The sequence below is a fragment of the Puma concolor genome, chromosome B3, assembly GCF_028749965.1.
Source record: "Puma concolor isolate L17-30 chromosome B3, mPumCon1.1.hap2, whole genome shotgun sequence".
NCBI classification, from domain to species: Eukaryota; Metazoa; Chordata; class Mammalia; order Carnivora; family Felidae; genus Puma; species Puma concolor.
Window position 1 is genome coordinate 126,538,204 of NC_141672.1, and position 22,457 is coordinate 126,560,660.

Consider the following 22,457-nt stretch of genomic DNA (forward strand, 5'->3'; position numbering starts at 1 on the left):
GTGTTGGTTGTGATCTCTCCTCTTTCATTCTTGATTTTACTTATTTGGGTCCTTTCCTTTTTCTTCTTGATCAAACTGGCTAGTGGTTTATCAATTTTGTTAATTCTTTCAAAGAACCAGCTTCTGGTTTCATTGATCCGTTCTGTGTTTTTTGGTTTTGATAGCATTAATTTCTTCTCTAATCTTTATTATTTCCTGTCTTCTGCTGGTTTTGGGTTTTACTTGCTGTTCTTTCTCCAGCTACTTAAGGTGTAAGGTTAGGTTATGTATCTGAGATCTTTCTTCCTTCTTTAGGAAAGCCTGGATTGCTATATATTTTCTTCTTATGACCATGTTTGCTGTGTTCCAGAGGTTTTGGGTTGTGGTGTCATCATTTTTCATTGACTTCCATATACTTTTTAATTTCTTGTTTAACTGCTTGGTTAGCCCATTCTTTCTTTAGTAGGATGTTCTTCATTCTGCAAGTATTTGTTACCTTTCTAAAATTTTTCTTGTGGTGGTTGATTTCGAGTTTCATAGGATTGTGGTCTGAAAATATGCACGGTATGATCTCGATCTTTTTGTACTTACTTAGGGCTGATTTGTGTCCCAGTATATGGTGTATTCTGGAGAATGTTCCATGTGCACTGGAGAAGAATGTATATTCTACTGCTTTAGGATGAAATGTTCTGAATATATCTGTTAAGTCCATCTGGTCCAATGCATCATTCAAAGCCATTGTTTCCTTGTTGATGTTTTGATTAGATGATCTGTCCATTGCTGTGAGTGGGGTGTTGAAGTCTCCTGCTATTATGGTATTACTATTGAGTTTCTTTAAGTTTTTGATTAATGGATTTATATATTTGGGTGCTCTCACATTTGGTGCAAAAATGTTTACAATTGTTAGGCCTTCTTGGTCTATAGACCCCTTGATTATGATATAACGCCCTTCTGCATCCCTTGATACAGTCTTTATTTTAAAGTCTAGATTGTCTGATATAACTATGGCTACTTTGGCTTTCTTTTGTTGACCATTAGCATTATAGATGGTTCTCCATCCCCTTATTTTCAATCTGTAGGTGTCTTTAGGTCTAAAGTGGGTCTCTTGTAAACAGCATATAGATGGATCTTGTTTTCTTATCCATTCTGTTACCTATGTCTTAATTGGAGCTTTGAGTCAATTTATGTTTAGAGTGAGTACTGAAAGATATGAATTTATTGCCATTATGTTGCTTGTAGAGTTGGAGTTTCTGGTGGTGTTCTCTGGTCCTTTCTAATCTTGTGTTGCTGTATATTTTCATCTTTTCTCCCCTCAGAGAGTTCCCCTTAAAATTTCTGGTTTTAAATTGCTGGTTTTAACCAGCAGGGCTGGTTTAGTGGTCACAAACTCCTTTAATTTTTCTTTGTCTGGGAAACTTTTTCTCTCTCCTTCTATTTTGAATGACAGCCTTCCTGGATAAAGAATTCTTGGCTGCATATTTTTCTGATTCAGCATGCTAAATATTATACACCACTCCTTTCTGGCCTGCCAAGTTTCTGTGGATAGGTCTGCTGCAAACCTGATATGTCTCCCCTTGTAGGTTAGGCACTTATTTTCCCTCTCTGCTTTCATGATTCTCTCCTTGCCTGAGTATTTTGTAAATTTGACTATGATATTTCTTGTTGATAGTCGGTTTTTGTTGAATCTAATGGGAGTCCTCTGTGTTTCCTGGATTTTGATGTCTGTGTCTTTCCCCAGGTTAGGAAAGTTTTCCACTATGATTTGCTCACATAACCCTTCTACCCCTATTTCTCTTTCTTCCTCCTCTGGGACCCCTATGATTCTCATGTTCCTTTTTAATGAGTCCCTGATTTCTCTAATTCTTAAATCGTGCTCTTTTGTCTTAATCTCCCTCTTTTTTTCTGCTTCATTATTCTCTATAAGTTTGTCCTCTATATCGCTGATTCTCTGTTCTGCTTTGTCAATCCTTGCCGCTGCTGCATCCATCCGTGATTGTGGCTCAGTTATAGCATTTTTAATTTCATTCTATTTTTGCTTCTTTTATCTCTGCAGAAAGGGATTTTAATCTATTTTCGACTCCAGGTAGTATTCTTATTATCATGATTCTAAATTCTGGTTCAGACATCTTGCTTGTGTCTGTGTGGTTTAAATACCTCGCTGTAGTCTTTGTGCTCTTTCTTTTGGGGTGACTTCCTTCGTTTTGTCATTTTGAAGCGAGAAAAGGAATTAATTAAGTAGAGACGTTGAAATGCAAAAAAATTAAAATTAAAAAATATTAAAATTGAAACTTAAAAACACACACACACAAAAATCCAATAGATGATGCTAGATCCTAGGCGTGTTTTTCTCTGGGTGTTGAAAGTGGTTTCACAGATTATAGAATAAAAAAGGGGGGAGGAGAAAAAAAAGAAAATCGTTTGAGAATTTGAAAAAATAAATACACTAAAGTAGACTAAAATGAGGAGATGTGGGTAAAATAGAATTTGAAAAATATACACAAAAGTAGAGAATATAGTAGAAAAAAATGAAAGAAAAATATTTTTAATAAAAATTAAATGAAATATGATTTTTTCTTTTTCTGTATTTAAGAAAAGGAAAAGAAACAAAAAAGAGAAAAAAGATACAAAAAGAAAAGAAAAGAAAAAGAAATCGTTTTTAAATTTGAAAAAGTGAATACACTGTAGTAGACTAAAATAAAATGATGGGAGTAAGAATTTGAAAAACTTTACATACATAAAAGCAAAACATATGGTAATAAAAATTAAATAAAATATTTTTAAAGAAATTTAAAGTAAAAATGAAGTTTTTCTCTTTCTGCATTCAAGAAAAAAATAAATGAGAAAGAAAAAAGAAAGAAAAAAAGGAAATTGTTTGAAAATTTGAAAAAAAGAAAGAAAAAGAAAGAAAAAAAGGAAATTGTTTGAAAATTTGAAAAGTTGAGTACACTGAAGTAGACTAAAACAAAATGTTGGAAGTAGAATTTGAAAAACTTTACACAAAAATAAAAAATATAGTAATAGAAATTAAAAATATATATTTAATAAAAACTGAAAATAAAAATGAGGTTTTTCTCTTTCTGTATTCAAGAAAAAGAAAAGAATTTTAGAAGAGAAAAAGAAAAAAGAGAAAAAAAGAAAAAAATTGAATAGATGAACCTGCTAGCAGAAGTCGGACTGAAATTGCTTCGTTTTCTCATAGAGGTCAGTCCATGTAGCTCTTTATAGTTCATAAATTAAGCTGGCAGTGAGGCTTGTGTTCTTGAAGAGCAAAGTTGGCCCAGTTGGGCAGGGCTGAGTGTAACTGCTCTGCTCTCTACAAGATGGCCCTGCTAGCCTACTGGGCTGGATTGTTGCAGTGCTCATCTGAGGGCATGAACATGCACAGGAGTGGTGAAAATGGCGCTACCCACCCACCCAATCTGTTCTCCTGGATCAGCAATCGCACACCGGTCCTCTGTCTTCAGCTCTCGTCCATTCCCCACTTTTTCACTGTGACCAGGCCCCAGACAGTACCTCTCTCCCAAGTTTTTTGTCAGATACGGCTGTTTTCCCTGGCCCTTACTTTGGAAGGACTGCGGCTTTAACCAGTTCTGCCCCTCTGTGGGAGGGTCTCACCAAGCAATGGCTGAATGAGCAATGGCCGAATGTCTGCTGCACCCAGGAAGGCCTGCTGGACCCTGCTGTTGCCGGTGCTCCGAGACTGTGGCCAGGTGGCAGCCCACCCCCAAAAAAGTTCCTGAGACAGTGTAGCATCAGCGTTTCAGGGATTATGGAAAATCGCAACATGCATCTGGCACCAGGCTTCACCCTCAATGACCTTGCCCCAGCACCAGCAAATGTGGCTGCTTTCCAGGGTCTGCTGGGACCCGGTGGCTTCAACAGTCTCTACCAAATGTCCTTCCAGCAGTGCAACCAATTTTCCCTGTGCGGCCTGAGAACCTCTTGGACTCCACTCTGTTCCTTTCCTACCAAAGCACTGTCAGGTATCCAGCTGCGGAGTTGCAGCCTTTGTTTTCCCCTTGTTTACAGTCTTAATGGAATTTAAACCATCTCCTTTCTCCTTTCTCCCTTTTTAGTTTAGTCCCTACGGCTGTTTCCAATTTTCCACTTTCTCTCCAGCTGTTTTTGGCAAGGGGTGCTTTTCCCATATGCTCCCCCCGCCCCGGTCTCCATCCTCTCTCCACCCACAAAAGGGGATCCCTACCTTCTGCAGCTTCTTGCTCCCCAAGTTCAACTCTCCATGCCTCGTATCTGCTGAATTCTGTGGTTCAGGTTGTGCAGACTGTTGTGTTAATCTTCCAATCAGTTTTCTAGGTGTGTAGGATGGTTTAGTGTTGGTCTGGCTGTATTTCCTGGATGCGAGACACACAAAGAACTTCCATGCTGTTCTGCCATCTTGGCTCCTCCCCTGATCTTGTTCCTTTTTTTTTTTTTTCAACTTTTATTTATTTTTGGGACAGAGAGAGACAGAGCATGAACGGGGGAGGGGCAGAGAGAGAGGGAGACACAGAATCGGAAACAGGCTCCAGGCTCTGAGCCATCAGCCCAGAGCCTGACGCGGGGCTCGAACTCACGGACCGCGAGATCGTGACCTGGTTGAAGTCGGACGCTTAACCGACTGCGCCACCCAGGCGCCCCGATCTTGTTCCTTTTTAATGAACAACATGATTATTTGTTGTTCATTAACAAATAATGTTAATCTAGAAAATAAAGAATTAGAGAAATTCTTAAATTGTGCTTTTTCCTTAGTCTCCTCTTTTTTTTTTTTTTTTTTTTTTTTTTTGCTTCTTTATTCTCCATAAGTTTGTCCTCTATATCACTGATTCACTGTTCTGCCTCATCCATCCTTTCCGTTGTGGCACCTATTCGAGATTGCAGCTAGGTTATAGCATTTTTAATTTCATCTTGACTAGCTTTTACTTCTTTTATCTCTGCAGAAAGGGATTCTAATCTATTTTCAACACCAGCTAGTATTCTTATTATTGTGATCCTAATTTCTGGTTCAGACCTCTTGTTGTATCTGTGTTAATTAAGTCCCTGGCTATCGTTTCTTCCTCCTCTTTCTTTTGGGGTGAATTCCTTAATTTCATCATTTTGAAGGAAGAAAAGGAATTAATGAGGTAAAAAAATTAAAATTAAAAAGTTAAAAACACACACACACAAATCAAATAAATGATTTAAGATCCTAGGTGTGTTTTGGTCTGGTTGTTGAAAGGAGCTTGATAGATAGAGAAAAAAAGGGGGGGAAGTTTGAAATTTGAAAAAATGGAAACTGGATACAGTGGAATAGAATTAAAGGAAATGATGGAAGTAAATACATTTTGAAAAATTTACAAAACAATAAAAAATATTGCAAAAATTAATGAAAAATATTTTTAATGAAAATTGAAAATAAAAATATTTTTTTCTCTTTCTGTATTCAAGAAAAAGAAAAGAAACGAAAAAGAAAAAAAAAAAGAAAATTGAATAGATGGACAAGCAAACAGGCTGAAATACAATTGAAATTAGATCGTTTTCCCCTAGAAGTCAAAGAATGAAGCACTTTTTAGTCCATAATCTAAGTAGGTGGAGAGTCATGAAGTGTTCCTCAAGACAAAGGCTGGCCCAGTTGGGAGGGGCTTAGTATAATGGCTCCATTGTCCACTAGATGGCGCTGCTTAGTTTATTGCAGTGGATTTTTATGGCGCTTTTAGGTGTGTATGTGCATGCGTGGGATGGGTGAAAACAGCATCCCCAGCTACCCAGCCTCTAGTATCAGAACTCTTTTCTCTCCTATCAGCAATCACGCATCCATCTTTCTCTCTGTCTTCCATTTACTCCCTGCTTTTACAGTCCATGACCAAACCATCAGGTTACCAGACTGCACCTCCTCCTGAGTTTTATCCCAGATGTGGCTATGTTTCCAAACCCCTCACTTCTTAGGGATGGCCGCTTTGATCTGCTCAGATCTTCTGGGGCATGTTCTCACTGAGCAGTGGCCAGGTGCTGACTGCACCCAGGAATGTTCACAGGACCGTACTGTTACCAATGCCCTGTGGCTGGGTACCAGCCTTCTCAGAAAAAGTTCATGCAATCATGTAACAGCAGCATTTCAGGGATTATGGAAAATCACAACACACATCTGGCACCAGGCTTCACCCTTAAGGACCTTGTTCCAGCACCAGCAAATATGGTTATTCTCTGGGGTCTGCTGGGACCTTTGCCTGTGGGGTGGCTGCACAGCCTTTACCAAATATCTTCCCAGCAGTGAAACCGCCTCTCCCTGTGTGGCCTGAGGACTGCCTGGACCTCACTCTGCTCCTGGGGATTTGTCCTTCCTACCAGAGTACGACCAGGTATTAAGCTGTGAAGTTTCAGACTTTGCATACCCCCTGTTTATAGAGTCTTAATGGAATTTAAACCCTCTCCTTTGTCCCTTTTTAGTTCAGTACCTACAGCTATTTCCACTTTTCCACTTTCTTTTGTGCTGCTTTTTTTTTGGGGGGGGGAGGGCAGTTTTTTTCCTGTAGCCTCCTCATCTCTGTCCTCTCTCCACAAGCAAAAACACCTCCCTGCCCTCCATGGCTTCTCTTTCCCTCAGTTCACCTCTCTGTGCCACATATCTGCTGAGTTCTGTGGTTCAGGTTGTGCAGATTGTTGTGTTAATCCTCAAATCAGTTTTCTAGGTATGCGGGATGGTTTAGTGTTGATCTGGTTGTATTTCATAGACTCAAGATGCAAAAACAAGAAAACAAGAAAACAAAAAAAACAAACAAAAAAAAACCTTCCATGCTGTTCCGCCATCTTGGCTCCTCCCATACTATATTTTTAAAATAAAATAAGCTAGAGAAAAGAAAGTTATTAAAAATTATAAGAGAAAACACATTTATAGTATTATACTTATTTAAAAATCCATGTATAAGCGGACTCATGTAGTTCAAACGTGTGTTGTTCAAAGGTCAACTATGCATTATTTGGCTTGCCATAAGGTAAAATGATGTTTAGTGTTGCCAGGCAATCAGCAGAGGACTTAGAGTTTTGCAAGCATTTGACAGAGAAAACATTTGTGAGGCAAGTACTTAGCTGTTTTGGAACAATAGATCCTATAGAATCCTTAGGGTCGTTCAACTAGAGGCGTTTTGGCAACTTGGTCTTGAGGTCAACAGTCAACATAGAAGAAATTCCTGATGTCCATCAAGGTTGGGGTGCATTGTTTCCCTTTTCCTCCTCTTGGGTTGTGTCATTTCCATCTGGGGTGAGGTCGGTCATCTCCAATGGTGAATTCATGTGCTGGAACAATGATGTCAGAGTAGCTGGTATGCTTGAGGATGGGACAGCTCAGGAAAAAGTAGCTTACCCAGATGTAGACCCATGAAGAATAGGAGTGGTTGGCAGGTATTAAATTCTGATAGAGGCATGGCTTTGGAGGGAACAAGAAGTATGGGCTCTACTGCTAGTTCAGCCAATCTCAGTGAGCTCTGTCAGATCATCAGGGGTGCATCTTGCAAAAAACTAATGTCTGTGATGGAGCTTTGTGGATACTCATCCATAATGCATATAGATTCTGGGCTCTTTGGTAAGCTAATTATAGGTAAATTTGTAAACGGCAGCTTTACAACAGAGATTTTCCCATTAGAATTACAGAAAGAACATTAGAGCATAAACCTGCCAGCTATATGGGTCTCATTTGGTTACATTGGAAGGGCCATTCTGCTTGGGATATCATTTCAGGCATGGTATGAAGAGGGAGTGAGTTACTTAGGCATTATTTTCATTGGCACCATTTAATATAGAAAGACACAAGTTCTGGATCAGAATCCATGCCTAATGTCATGATAGTTCAAACTCCTCTAACTGGGTCTGCCAGCACCTGGTGCTCAGCCATCCTGCAATGCACTAATGCACCTGGGTAATTTTCTTCTAGCACATCTCCTGAGACAGTGCTAGACCTAAGGGGTTTTTCTAGTAACCCTATTACCCAGACTGCACACAAGAACAACAGTTACAATAAAGAAGAGCATTTGCATTTGATTAGTGTGTGGGGATGGCTTCCTTCAGGGCAAGCAATATCAATACTGCCCAAAGGCTGAATATAGTTGAATATAGTTTAGAGCAAATGGTCATTTACTTCTTTATCTAAAATGAATTAGGGGCCTATGTCTCCTGATAGCAGACACTAGACACTAAAGCTCTTTACAAATGTTATGCATTTTGGGGTCTGTGGAAATTCTGCCTAGTTGCCTCATTTCTGTGGTGACCAGCAGTTTAGAGAAGTATTAAATACTCTGAATTACCAGTCTGTCCCTTTTCTTTCTTCCTGCTTTACAAATTATTTTAAAATGTTTTGAATCTCAAGATGTCAAAAGTTTCAAGTTTCAGTTTTCAATTCTAGATTTAAACTTAAGAATTATTATTGACAAGATCTGTGGTGGACATGGTCAGATTTAGGTGCTCACTTCTTTCTTTGGGATGTCCTAGTCAATTTCACTAGGGTTATGGTCAGCTACCAGTAATACAGTGGTATCAGGATCATTGGGGCTGGACCCGAGACCCCCAAAGCATAAAACCAGCGCTTTGCAATGTTGGTATACCACAGCACTGAGCTGTATACAGTCTTCTTCTACAATTATTTTATATTTAATGAGAAACTTGCAAAATTCTTCCAGAACTTTAGGTAGTTTCGACACTAGGTACACAGGCTTTTTATATGGGCCATTAGATCTTATGTCACCATGCACCAGGTTTAAAACTGACAATACCCAATAGGTTCCAGGGATGACTTGCAGACAGCAGAAAAGTATACAGCAATACAGCAGCAAAGTATACAGAAGGATTAAAGACCCAGGCTGCACTTGCCTTTGTGAGGAGCCATGACGTCCTGAGCCAGGGTGTTCCAATCATACTGGCTAAGACTCAGGTCCTGGTGCCACCTGAAAACACCACGGTTAGAGGAGAGTCTGTCTCTCCTGCTTCCAAGGGCACTCCCTATAACACTCATCTGGTAGCATACCCTTGAGTTTAAGGTTGCTACTCTCATGTACTGAACCTTAACTAACACTGCAGAACTTGTAAAAATCTTAGCCAGTTCACCTGACAGTCAGCAGCTGGATCTGTGCTTAGAGTTAGGAAATATACCTGAAACCTAACACCCAGTGGGGGAATTACCTTATTTGGGACATTAACAAGCAGAAGACCTATCTATAGTACCTAAAACTAGGACTGATGAGCAATGCTCCATGCCTGGCTCAGGAGGACCCTGGTTGTTTCAGAACTTGCATCTAAGGATGGGAAGATGCGACAGCACTCTACATAGGTAGTAAGTTGCAGTGTGAAGTGACACAAAGGCCAGCAAACAGTGGACCTCCCCCAAATAGGACTTCCCACGTGGAAGAGTCAGTTAGTCAGCGATTTGTGTCTGAAGGCCCACTCTACCATCCTATATGGTGATGCCAATTGCTATGATTTTATCAAATGAACATTTGTTAAGTGGAGCACAGGGTGCTACATGGAGGGTGATTCTGTTATCTGTTAATTAACGGATTACAAGAGAAATTAAAATAGAAACTTGCTCAGAGGACTTGGAGGAGGTACAGAACATACCTGGAGGAACGACCTTGGAAGGTCAAGGTAGGCTGAGGCCTAGAACCTGGGGAACATACCTTCACTAGAGTCTGTGGGTAAAGTTCATTGGAGTTCCCAGACAAGGGCCAAATTGGTAAATCCAAATCAAAAGAGTGGGGTTTTGGCAACCTTGATGGGGTCTTATCTATGGGTCATACAAGGGGAAAGCTCTGGAAGGTAGGGTACACTAGTGATCATATGGGCTTTTGGAGTACCTAGGTAGCTCAGTTGGTTGAGTATCTGACTCTTGATTTCAGTTTATGTCATGATCCCATTTTTCATGGGATCAAGCCCCGTACCAGGCTCTGTGCTGACAGTGTGGAGCCTGCTTAACTCTCCCTTTTTGCCCCTTCCCTGCTTGTGCTCTCTCTCTCTCTCTCAAAATAAATAAATTTCCAAAAAAAAAATCTTAAAAGAAGAGCTTTTGATAAAGTCATACCAGGAACTTACATTTACTTGTGATTCTAAGAGCCATTATCTAGAGCATGCATTAGGGTGATAGTGTCATTTCAAGTCCCTACACCCCTCTTGGCCAAATAAAATGAAATCTGAGGCAGTCAGTACCTTACAGTAGATAGATATACTTTATCTGTGTTATTACTTTCCATGGTTTCAGTTACCTCCAGTCACCTGCTGTCCGGAAGCAGATGATCCTCCTTCTGATATATGGTCAGAATGTTCATGATAGCCTAATGCTACATCACAATGCCTAGGTCATTTTCTTCACTTCATTTCATCACATGGGCATTTTATCATCTCATATCATCATCAGAAGTAGTGTGAGTAGACTACAGTAAGATATTTTGAGATCATATTTATGAACTTTTATTTAGTCTATTGTCATAATTTATCTATTTTATTATTAATTATTGTTGTTAACCTCTTACTGTGCCTAATTTATAAACTAAACTTTATCATAGGTAGTTAAGTGTAGGAAACATACCATCTATAGGGTTCTGTACTATCTGAGATTTCATATGCTGGGGTTATTGGAACATATCCCCCCACAGGTGGGGGGGGACTACTGTACCATGGACTATCTTAACTAAACTTTCCACAAGATAAAGCAACAGTAACAACTAATATAAAAATAAACTACTCATTCTGTACAATATAAAATTTGCCTAAATGTAGTGATAAATTCAATTTCAAAAGTGCATTAATATTTTAACAGTTATATTTCAAAAAATGTCTTGCTTTCTTATATACATTTCCTGTGTCTTTTCTCAGTCTCTCAACCATTTTGAGGAGAAGAGATGAAAAACTGGTAGACAGCTATAGTCAGAATTTCTTTTTTTTTTTTTTTTTTTTTTTTTTTTTTTTTTTTTTAAATTTTTTTTTCAACGTTTATTTATTTTTGGGACAGAGAGAGACAGAGCATGAACGGGGGAGGGGCAGAGAGAGAGGGAGACACAGAATCGGAAACAGGCTCTAGGCTCTGAGCCATCAGCCCAGAGCCCGACGCGGGGCTCGAACTCACGGACCGCGAGATCGTGACCTGGCTGAAGTCGGACGCTTAACCGACTGCGCCACCCAGGCGCCCCCAAGTCAGAATTTCTTAATTCAGACATTTTACACTTGCAGTAGAACTCAAGGAAAAGGGGGACAAAAGGAAAAGCAGTTAACTTTGCTGAAATTGATGATCCAGGTTCAAATAGACTGACAGATAAGACGTTTGTTTCAAGAGATGATGTTACATAAGACCATAGAGAAACAAGGTGAGCAGAGCAACACTACACTACATGATTCTGAATTTGTTGCTTTGCCTTTGCTATAAGATCCAGTAGATATATTATGTAACAACATTTATAAGGAACCAGAATCTTGACGATTTCCTCATGGTCTTATTCTACTCTTTAGCTCATTGCTTGGAAAAACATACTGGAAACAAACAAACTATATTATAGGCCTTGTAGACTGTAGACAAAAAAGACATGGAATTGTATTAGGTTAGAAGCATTGCAGAAACACTTGGCACAGATGTACTATATCTTTGTCCTGGGTTTGTGAATGCCTCAGAAGCATCACATGTATTGTGGGAAGTAAGTGCACACTTTCAATTTCATTAGATCTCCACTTGTTCATATATGCTTATCCTTAAAACCCTTAAATTTGACTTTTGGTATACTTAATAAAAATACGTTTTCTTTCTTTGTGATTAAAAACGATTACAGTTTCTTTTTAAAAATTTTTTTCAATGTTTGTTTTTGCAAGAGAGAGAGACAGAGCACGAGAAGGTGAGGGGCAGAGAGAGAGGGAGACACAGAATCCAAAGCAGGCTCCAGGTTCTGAGCCATCAGCACAGAGCCTGATGCAGGGCTCAAACCCATGAACCATGAGATCATGACCTAAGCTGAAGTTGGACACTTAACCAACTGAGCCACCCAGGAGCCCCTACAGTTTCTTTTTTTAAAAAACAAAGTCTTGAACATAAAAATATATAAAAACAACCAACTTCACAGGCTGTCCATCAGTAATCCTTGCTGGTGGGCTCACCATTTACAAGGAAGACATAATTCAATGCAACCTGTCACAGAGATTGTCCTACCAGCAAGGACTTGTAAAGTGAAGGATCATTACTAGGTTTCTTTTATCAGATTGTTAATCAACTGAAGAGCTTCATGTACCAACTAGTAATTACGTATTAAATCAATGAACACAGTTACTGGCTTCAGTGAAGTGTGACCAACTGCCACTATAGCTTGTGGTGATGTCTATATCCGATGCTGACTTTAAGCCTTAAGATGCAGGTGTAGTTAAGAACAGAATAAAACCCTGCTCCTCTTGGCTACTCAATGTGAACAGTGTGCATATGACATTTGACTTGAGTGTTAAGGATTTATCTTGCTGATGTTAAAAACAACACTAACAACATTTTTACCTCATCCACCAGGTGATGAGTCTCTGAATCCAGGTCTTCAGGAGCAGGCTCCACCTCCTTCACCAGATGAGATGTTATAAGTACCTCCCACAAAAGCTTTTGTCAAATTTTTATTTTGGGATGAATGATGAAGTACAGGGTTCAAGACTGTCTTCTTCCAGAAGCATTCTTGCTCTGCTTTGTAACACTTACTTTCTTGTACACTGTCCCAATTTTAATCTTCTGTCTTTTTTCCTTCTCCAAACTGTCTTAAATTTTCTTCATTCTTTTCAATGTGTGCATTTATTATTCTTGCATTTTCTTTTTTTTAAATTTATTTATTTAAATTCAAGTTAGCTAATATACAGTGTAGTATTGTTTTCATAAGTAGAACCCAGTGATTCATCATTTACATATAACACCTGGTGTTCATCGCATTAAGTGCTCTGCTTAATGCCTATCACCCATTTAGCTCATTCCCCACCCACCATCCCTCCAACAACCCTCAGTTTGTTTTCTGTATTTAAAAGTCCCATTGTTTGTCTGCATCTCTGTTTTTATCTTATTTTTTCTTCCCTTCCCCTAGGTTCATCATTTTTTTTCTTAAATTCCATATATGACTAAAACCATTTGTCTTTCTCTGACTGACTTATTTTGCTTAACATAATACACTCTAGTTCTATCCACATGATTGCAAATGACAAGATTTCATTCTTCCTGATCACTGAGTAGTATTCCATTGTAAACCACATCTTTGTCCATTCATCAGTCTATGGACATTTGGGTTCTTTTCATAATATGGCTATTGTAGATAGCACTGCTATAAACATTGGAGAACATGTCCCCCTTCAAGTTAGCAGTTTTGTGTCCTGTGGATAAATACCTAGCAGTGCAATTGTTGTGTTGTAAGGTAGTTCTTTTTTTTTTTTTTTTTTTTTTTGAAGAACCTCCATACTGCTTTTCAGAGGGGCTGCATCAGTTTGCATTCCCACAAATAGTGCCAAAATATTCCCCTTTCTCCACATCCTTGCCAACATCTGTTGTTTCCTGAGTTGTTTATGTTAGACATTCTGGCTGGTGTGAGGTGATATCTCGTTGTGGTTTTGATTTGTATTTCTCTGATGATGAGTAATGCTGAGCATCTTTTCATGTGTCTGTTAGCCATCTGGACTTCTTCTTTGGAAAAGTGTCTATTCATGTTTTCTGCCCATTTATTTACTGGATGATTTATTTTTTGGTGTTGCATTTGATAAGCATTTATAGATTTTGGATACTAACCCTTTATCTGATATGTCACTTGCAAATATCCTCTACCATTCCATTGGTTGCCTTTTTAGTTTTGTTTACTATTTCCTTCAGTGTGCAGAAACTTTTTAGATTAATGACATTACAATAGTTCATTTTTGCTTTTATTTCCTTAGCCTCCAGTGATGTGTGTAGTAAGAAGTTGCTGTAGCTAAGGTCAAGGAGGTCGCTGCCTGTATTCTTCAGTATTTTGATGTTTCCCTGTCTCACATTTTGGCTTTTCATCCATATCTAGTTTATTTTTGTGTATGGTATAAGAAAGTGGTCCAGTTTTATTATTCTGCATGTCATTGTCCAGTTCTCCAGGCACCATTTCCTGAAAAGACTGTCTTTTTTTCATTGGATACTCTTTTCCTGCTTTATCAAAGGCTGGTTGGTCATACACTTGTGGGTCCATTTCTGGGTTCTCTATTATTCTATTCTATTCTATTCTATTCTATTCTATTCTATTCTATTCTCTATGTGTCTGTTTTTGTATCAGTACCATACTGTCTTGATGACTACAACTTTATGATATAGCTAAAAGCCCAAAATTGTGATACCTCTGTTTTGCTTCCCCCCCCCCCCCAATATTACTTTGGCCATTTGGGGTCTTTTGTTTCCATAAAATTTTTCGAATTGCTAGTTCTAACTCTAGGAAAAATGTTGATGTTATGTTAGTAGGGATTACATTGAATGTGTAGATTGCTTTGGGAATTATAGACACTTTAACCATGTTTTCTCTGACAATCCATGAGCATAGACATGGGCTTTTTTTCCATTTCTTTGTGTCTTCTTCAAGTTTTTTCATAAGTGTTCTAGAAATTTCAGCACACAGATAGTTTACCTCTTTGCTTAGGTTTATTCCTAGTTATCTGGTGGCTTTTGGTGCAATTATAAATGGGATTGATTCCTTGATTTATCTTTCTGCTGCTTCATTATTGGTGTATAGAAATGCAACAGATATATTTACTTTGATTTTATTTCCTGTGAATTTGCTTAATTCATGTATCAGTTCTAGCAATTTTTGGTGTAGTATTTGGGTTTTCCACATACAGTATTATGTCATCTGTGAAGAGTTAAAGTTTAACTTCTTCCTTGCCAATTTGTATGCCATTTATTTCCTTCTGTTGTGTGATTGCTGAGGCTAGTACTTCTAGTATTATGTTGAACAAGAGTGGTGACAGTGGATATGGCTGTCATGTTCCTGACCTTAGGAGGAAAGCTCTCAGGTTTTCTCCCATTGAAGATGATATTAGCTGTGGGCCTTTCACATATGATTTTTATGATATTGAGGTATGTTTCTTTTATTCCTATTTTCTTGAGTGTTTCTATCATGAAAAATGCTGTATTTTTCAAATGTTTTTTCCACATCTATTGATGGGATCATATGATTCTTATCCTTTCTTTATTAATGTGGTGTATCACATTGATTAATTTGCCAATTTTGCACCATCCCAGAGGCCCAGGAATAAATCCCACCTGATTGTGGTTAATAATTATCTTAAAGTACTGTTGAATTCAATTTACTAGTATCTAGTTGGTAATTTCTGAATCCAGGTTCATCAACGATATTGGCCTCTAATTCTCCTTTTCAGTCGAGTCTTTGTCTGGTTGTAGAATCAATGAAATTCTTGCCTCACAGATGAGGTTGGAAGTTTTCTTTCGATTTCTATTTTTTGGAACAGCTTCAAAAGAAAATGTATTATCTCTTCTTCAAATTTTTGATAGAATTCCCCTGGGAAGTCATCTGGGCCTGGACTTTGGTTTGATGGGAGATTTTTCATTAGTGATTCAATTTCTTTACTGGTTATGAGTCTGTTCAAATTTTCTATTTCTTCTTGTTTCAGTTTTGGTAGTTTATATCTGTAGGTATTTATCCATTTATTCCAGATTGTCCATTTTTTGGCATATAATTGCTCATAATATCCTCTTATAATTATTGTATTTATGTGGTGCTGGTTGTGATCTCTCCTCTTGTATTAGTGATTGTATTTTGGGGGAGTTCTTTCCTTTTCTTGAGAAGTCTGGCTAGGAGTTTGTCAATTTTGTTAATTATTTCAAAGAAACAGCTCTTAGTTTTGTTGAATTTTTTTTTTTAAATTTGGTATCATTTATTTCTACTCAAATCTTTGTTATTTACCTTCTTCTGTTGGTTTTGGGCTTTATTCCCTGTCCTTTTTCCAGCTTCTTTAGGTATAAAGTTAGGTTGTGTGCTTGGTACTTTTCTTTTTTCTTGAGTTAGGCCTGATTGCTATATGTATGTGTGTGTGTGTGTGTGTGTGTGTGTGTGTGTGTGTGTGTATTCCTCTTTTGACCACCTTTGTTGTATTCCAAAAATTGTGGACTGCAGTGTTTTCATTTTCATTTGCTTCCATGTAATTTTTAGTTTCTTCTTTAATTTCCTGGTTAAGCCATTCAATCTTTAGTAGGATATTCTTTAATTTTCATGTATTGGTGGTCCTTCCCAATTTTTTTCTTGTCGTTGAGTTCAAGTTTCATAGCATTGTGGTCTGAAAATATGTATGGTATGATTTCAATCTTTTTGTACTTGTTGAGGGCTGATTTGTCACTCAGTATGTGATCTATTCTGGAGAATGTTCCATGTGAACTTAAAAAGAATGTTTATTCTGCTGTTAGGTTGAAATGTTCTGAATATATCTATTAAGTCCATCTGGTCCAGTGTGTCATTCAAAGCCATTGTTTCTTTGGGGATGTGTCGAGTAAGAGATTGCTACGGCTGAGGTCAGAGAGGTCTTTTCCTGCTTTCTCCTCCCCCCAAAGGCAAGGGAATTAAAAGCAAAAATGAATTACTGGGACCTTATGAAGATAAAAAGCTTCTGCACAGCAAAGGAAACAACCAACAAAACTAAAAGGCAACCAACAGAATGGGAAAAGATATTTGCAAATGACAGATCGGACAAAGGGCTAGTATCCAAAATCTATAAAGAGCTCACCAAACTCCACACCCGAAAAGCAAATAACCCAGTGAAGAAATGGGCAGAAAACATGAATAGACACTTCTCTAAAGAAGACATCCGGATGGCCAACAGGCACATGAAAAGATGTTCAGCGTCGCTCCTTATCAGGGAAATACAAATCAAAACCACACTCTGATATCACCTCACACCAGTCAGAGTGGCCAAAATGAACAAATCAGGAGACTATAGATGCTGGCGAGGATGTGGAGAAACAGGAACCCTCTTGCACTGCTGGTGGGAATGCAAATTGGTGCAGCCGCTCTGGAAAGCAGTGTGGAGGTTCTTCAGAAAATTAAAAATAGACCTACCCTATGACCCAGCAATAGCACTGCTAGGAATTTATCCAAGGGATACAGGAGTACTGATGCATAGGGGCACTTGTACCCCAATGTTTATAGCAGCACTCTCAACAATAGCCAAATTATGGAAAGAGCCTAAATGTCCATCAACTGATGAATGGATAAAGAAATTGTGGTTTATATACACAATGGAATACTACGTGACAATGAGAAAAAATGAAATATGGCCTTTTGTAGCAACGTGGATGGAACTGGAAAGTGTGATGCTAAGTGAAATAAGCCATACAGAGAAAGACAGATACCCTATGGTTTCACTCTTATGTGGATCCTGAGAAACTTAACAGAAACCCATGGGGGAGGGGAAGGAAAAAAAAAAAAAGAGGTTAGAGTGGGAGAGAGCCAAAGCATAAGAGACTGTTAAAAACTGAGAACAAACTGAGGGTTGATGGGGGGTGGGAGGGAGGGGAGGGTGGGTGATGGGTATTGAGGAGGGCACCTTTTGGGATGAGCACTGGGTGTTGTATGGAAACCAATTTGACAATAAATTTCATATATTAAAAAAAAAACACCAAAGCCATTGTTTCTTTTTTTTTTAAAAAAAATTTTTTTTCAACATTTATTTATTTTTGCGACAGAGGGAGACAGAGCATGAACGGGGGAGGGGCAGAGAGAGAGGGAGACACAGAATCGGAAACAGGCTCCAGGCTCTGAGCCATCAGCCCAGAGCCCGACGCGGGGCTCGAACTCACAGACCGCGAGATCGTGACCTGGCTGAAGTCGGACGCTTAACCGACTGCGCCACCCAGGCGCCCCCAAAGCCATTGTTTCTTAGTTGATCTGCTGCTTATATGATCTGTCCATTGCTGTAAGTTGGGGTGTTAAAGTGCTCTACTATTATCACATAATTATCAATGAGTGTCTCTATGTTTATTATTTTTTTAATGTTTATTTATTTTGAGAGAGAGAACACACCCATGCATGCATGCTTTGTGCATGCATGGGAGTGGTGGAAGGGCAGAGAGAGAGGGCGAGAGAAAACCCAAGGCCCAATGTGTGGCTCAGACTCACAAGTCACAAGATCATGACCTTAGTTGAAATCAAGAGTCAGACACTTAGCCAACTGAGCCACCCAAGAACCTCTGTTATTAATAGATTTATATATTTGGATTCTTCTAAGTTGGGTCCATAAATATTTACAATTCTTAGCACTTCTTTTTGGGTAGACCTCTTTATTATGATATAGTGCCTTTCTTCATCTCTTGTTAGAGTCTTTGATTTAAAATCTAGTTTGTCTGACATAATTATGGCTACACAAACTTTCTTTTGACCTCCATTAGCATGATAAATGTCTCTCTACTCCATCACTTTCAATCTGAAGGTGACTTTGGGGCAAAAAGAGTCTCTTGTAACCTTCATATTGAGGAGGATTTTTTTTTTCATCCATTTTGACACCCTGTGTCTTTTGATTGGAACACTTAGTCCTTTTACATTCATAGTAATTACTGATAGATATCTATGGTGTTACATGTAAAGTCGCTCTTCCTGTAGATTGTCTCTGTTCCTTTCTAGTCTTTTTTGGTTTTGGCCTCTCTTCCCTGATCAAAGTGTCTCATTTTATAATTCTTGCACACCTGGCTTAGTTTTCATGAACTCTAGGTTTTGCTTCTCTTAGAAACTCTTTATCTCCCTTCTATTCTGAATGACTGCCTTGCTTTATAAAGTATTCTTGGCTGAATATGTGTCCCATTCAGCATATTAAATATACCACGCCACTCCCTTCTTGCTTACCAAGTTTCTGTGGACAGGTCTGCTGCTAACTTTATCTATCTACTCTACCCATGTAGGTTATGAACATTTTGTGCTTAGCTACTTTCATAATTCTCTCTTTATCTTTGTATTTTTCAAGTTTCACTATGATATGTCTTGGTGTTGACTTGTTTTGTTGATTTTGAAGGGAGTTCTCTGGGCCTCTTGGACTTGAATGCCTGTTTGCTTTCCAAGATTAGGGAAGTTCTCAGCTATAATTTGTTCGTATAAACCTTTTCATTTTTCCCTACTCTTATTCTTTGGGGACTCTATGATACAGATATTATTGTGTTTTAAAATATCTCTGATTTCCCTAATTCTAAATTTTTGATCTAATATTTTTCTTTCTTTCTTCTTTACCGCTTCATAATTTTCCATAATTTTATATTCTATGTCACCTATTTGATCCTCTGCTTCTTCAATTGTAATTACATCCAGTCAATTTTAACATTTTTTATTTTGTCCCAAGTAGTTTTTAGGTCTCTTATCTCTGAAGCAAGGGTTTCTCTGGAGTCTTCTATGCTTTTTAAAAATCCATCTAGTATTCTTATCACTGCTGTGGTAAATTCTTGTTCAGATATATTATTTCTATCTGTTTTGAGGAAATCCCTGGCTTTGGTTTCTTCCTGATCTTTCTTTGGGGGAAAATTCCTCCATCTCATCATTTTGTCTAGGTTTCTGTATTTTGTGTGTTATGAAAGCTTGTTATGTTTCCTGCTCCTGAAAGTAATGCTATATTAATAAGGGATTTTACATTGTTCAGGGTCCAGTGCTTCAGGAAGTGTTTCTGGTGTAAGCTGTGTACACTCTGTTGTTGTATTTTGGATTCTCTTTCCCACTGGTTAGTCGCCTGCAGAGCTCCTCTTTGTTTTTAGTAGGGAGTGTTTGGACTTTTATCTAAGTGTGTTTTGATATATTTGTTCAAACAAGCATGTTTTTTTTTTTTTTTTAAAGCCTTATCCAAAAAAAAAAAAAGATAAAAATTAGGGAAAAAAAAAAAACAACAAACACACAAACATAAAATTATAAGCCTGATTTTAAAGAAAAATAAGGCAAAAAGAAGAAAAAGAAAGAAAAATCCTGTTCCCAAAAACAAGAAAAAAAGAAACAAAAGAACAAATAAATGAACAACTACAACAACAACTATAAGCCTGATTTTAAAAACAAAAACAAAACCAAAAACCAAAAAACAAAAGACTGATCTTATTACTGAAGGTGATACTTTGGAGCACTCTGTAATCAGTAGACTTGGTGCATGCAGGGCTCCTGTTTTGGTCCTCTAGGGAGAGGTCCACTGCGAGACTTGCCCTCATAAAGATGACCCTGTAGTGTGCAGGGTGGGCACGGGGGAGGATGGGTGGGTAGGGTTTGGTGTAAACAGTTCCAACCTCCACTGGGGACACTGTTACTCGCTGAAGTCTGACAATGTTGGTGGGCAAGGCAGATGGCGTCACCCTACTCTCTTGTCCCCAGGTAGGCAAGCTGTTTCCCACCCCTATTCAGATAGCCCTGAAAGACAAGGGAACAATCTACCCTCCTGTGTCACAGGCTTCCATTAGATCCCTGACCTTAACCCTTCTGTGCCTTGGTCATAGACGTGCCTGGTGCCATAGCTCCTTGGTGTTTTATCTCTGGCAGACTGGGATTCAATGCTCCAAATCTTAAAAGGCTGGTCAGGACACAGACCCACTACACCGACTCTGGAGAAGAGCCTCATAGTGTTGCGCCTGGCACTATTCTGTCCCAGAAAAGCAGTCTCACAACTGAGCAAGTGTCTAGAGTTTATGGTGAAGAACAGTGAAAAGCTGTGACCATTTTATCTGTCTTCTGCAAACACTCTTTCCCCTGAAGTTGAACTGCCACTCAAATGCAGCAGCTGAGTCTTCTGTCCTTGCAGAGGCAATATCCCTCTTCCAAATGCATTCAGGGAAGGGAAACTTCCTTGCCAAGTGAAACCCAGAGGATTCCCCACACCACACTTTCCACTGTCCACTCCAAGGCTTCCCCTCCTTCTTCCAAGGAGCACCATTTGCCCACTCCAGAAAATGGTGTAGATTTCCAAAAACTCAGAACTTCAGGTCCACTGTTTGCAAAAACTTGCAATATTCAGTTCCTAAGGACTCCCTGTCAATGGTTTGGGGGGAATGTTTTCCTTGTGCAAACCCAACACACTGCTCTCTCTCCCCCTCTGTTTTACCTCTCTGCAAAAAGGGCGGCCACCCCTCTGCAGCACCCTTTGCAGGTTTTCTTTTCCCCAAATTCTCCTCTGCACCATGTACCTCCCATGTTTTCTCCCACAAATTATGCAGATTGTTCTCTTAATCCTCAGATCGACTTCCTAGGTGTTCAAAATAATTTGACGTTGATCTAGGTATGTTAGAGGGACTAGACAAGCCCAGCGTCCCCTTACTACATCACTATCTTAATTCCTCTGGACTCATTTTATTTTTTGTTATTGTTGTTTTAAATTTTAAATGTTTTCATTTTAATTCCAGTGTAGGTAACATACAGTGTTATATTAGTTTCAGGTGTTCAATATAGTGATTCAACAATTCCATACAATTGGATTATATTTTGATGTTGAGTTGTGTAGTTTCTTTATATGTTTTTGATACTAACACTTTATCAGATGTGTCATTTGCAAAATCTCCCACTCTGTAGCTTGCCTTTTAGTTTTGTTGATTGTTTCCTTTGTTGTGCAGAAGTTTTTTTTTTCTTTTATGTACTCCTAATATTGTATTTTTGCTTTTTAAAAATGTTTTTTAATGTTTATTTATTTTTGAGAGAGAGACAGAGTGCGAGCCAGGGAGGAGCAGAGAGAGAGGGAGACACAGAATCTGAAGCAGACTCCAGGCTCTGAGCTATTAACATACAGTCTGACAAAGGACTTGAACCCATGAACCGTGAGATCATGACTGAGCCAAAGTTGGATGCTTATCCAACTGAGCCAACAAGACGCCCATATTTTTGCATTTATTTGCCTGCCCTCAGGAGACCATCTTGAAAATTTTGCTGCAACTGATATAAGAGAGATAATGGCCTGTGCTTTCTTCCAGGACTTCCACGGCGTCAAGTCTCACATTTAGATCTTTAATCCATTCTGAATTTATTTTTGTGTATGGTGTAAGTAAGTGGTCCAGTTTCATTTTTCTGCATGTTGCTGTCCAGTTCTCTCAAAACCATTTTTTGAAAACACTCTCTTTTGTCCATTGTATGTTCTTTCCTCCTTTGCCAAAGATTAATTGACCATTTATTTTTTAAACTTTTTATTTAAATTCCAATTAGTTAACATACAGTTTAATATTAGTTTCAGGTATACAATTCAGTGATTCAACACTTTATACAATACCCAGTATTGTACATCACAAGTGTACTCCTAATCCTCATCACCTATATAACCTATCCTCCACCCACCTCCCCTTTGGAAACCATCAGTTTGTTCTCTATAGTTAAGAGTTTGCTTTTGGTTTCTATTTTTCCCCATTGTTTTGTTTCTTAAATGTTATATATGAGTGACATCATATTGTCATCTGTGTTTTTCTGACTGACTTATTTCACTTAACTTTATACTCCTTAGGCCACCCCTGTCTTTGAAAATGGCGAGATTTCATTCTTTTTTATGCATGAGTAATATTCCCTGTGTGTGTG

At 38.5% G+C, this 22,457-nt stretch overlaps 1 pseudogene; it reads right to left on the reverse strand.

Annotated features, from left to right (window-relative positions):
* Positions 1-20,526, reverse strand: part of LOC112855494 (S-formylglutathione hydrolase pseudogene) — a 28,723-nt pseudogene extending 8,197 nt beyond the window's left edge.
* Positions 20,527-22,457: the final 1,931 nt, after the last annotated feature.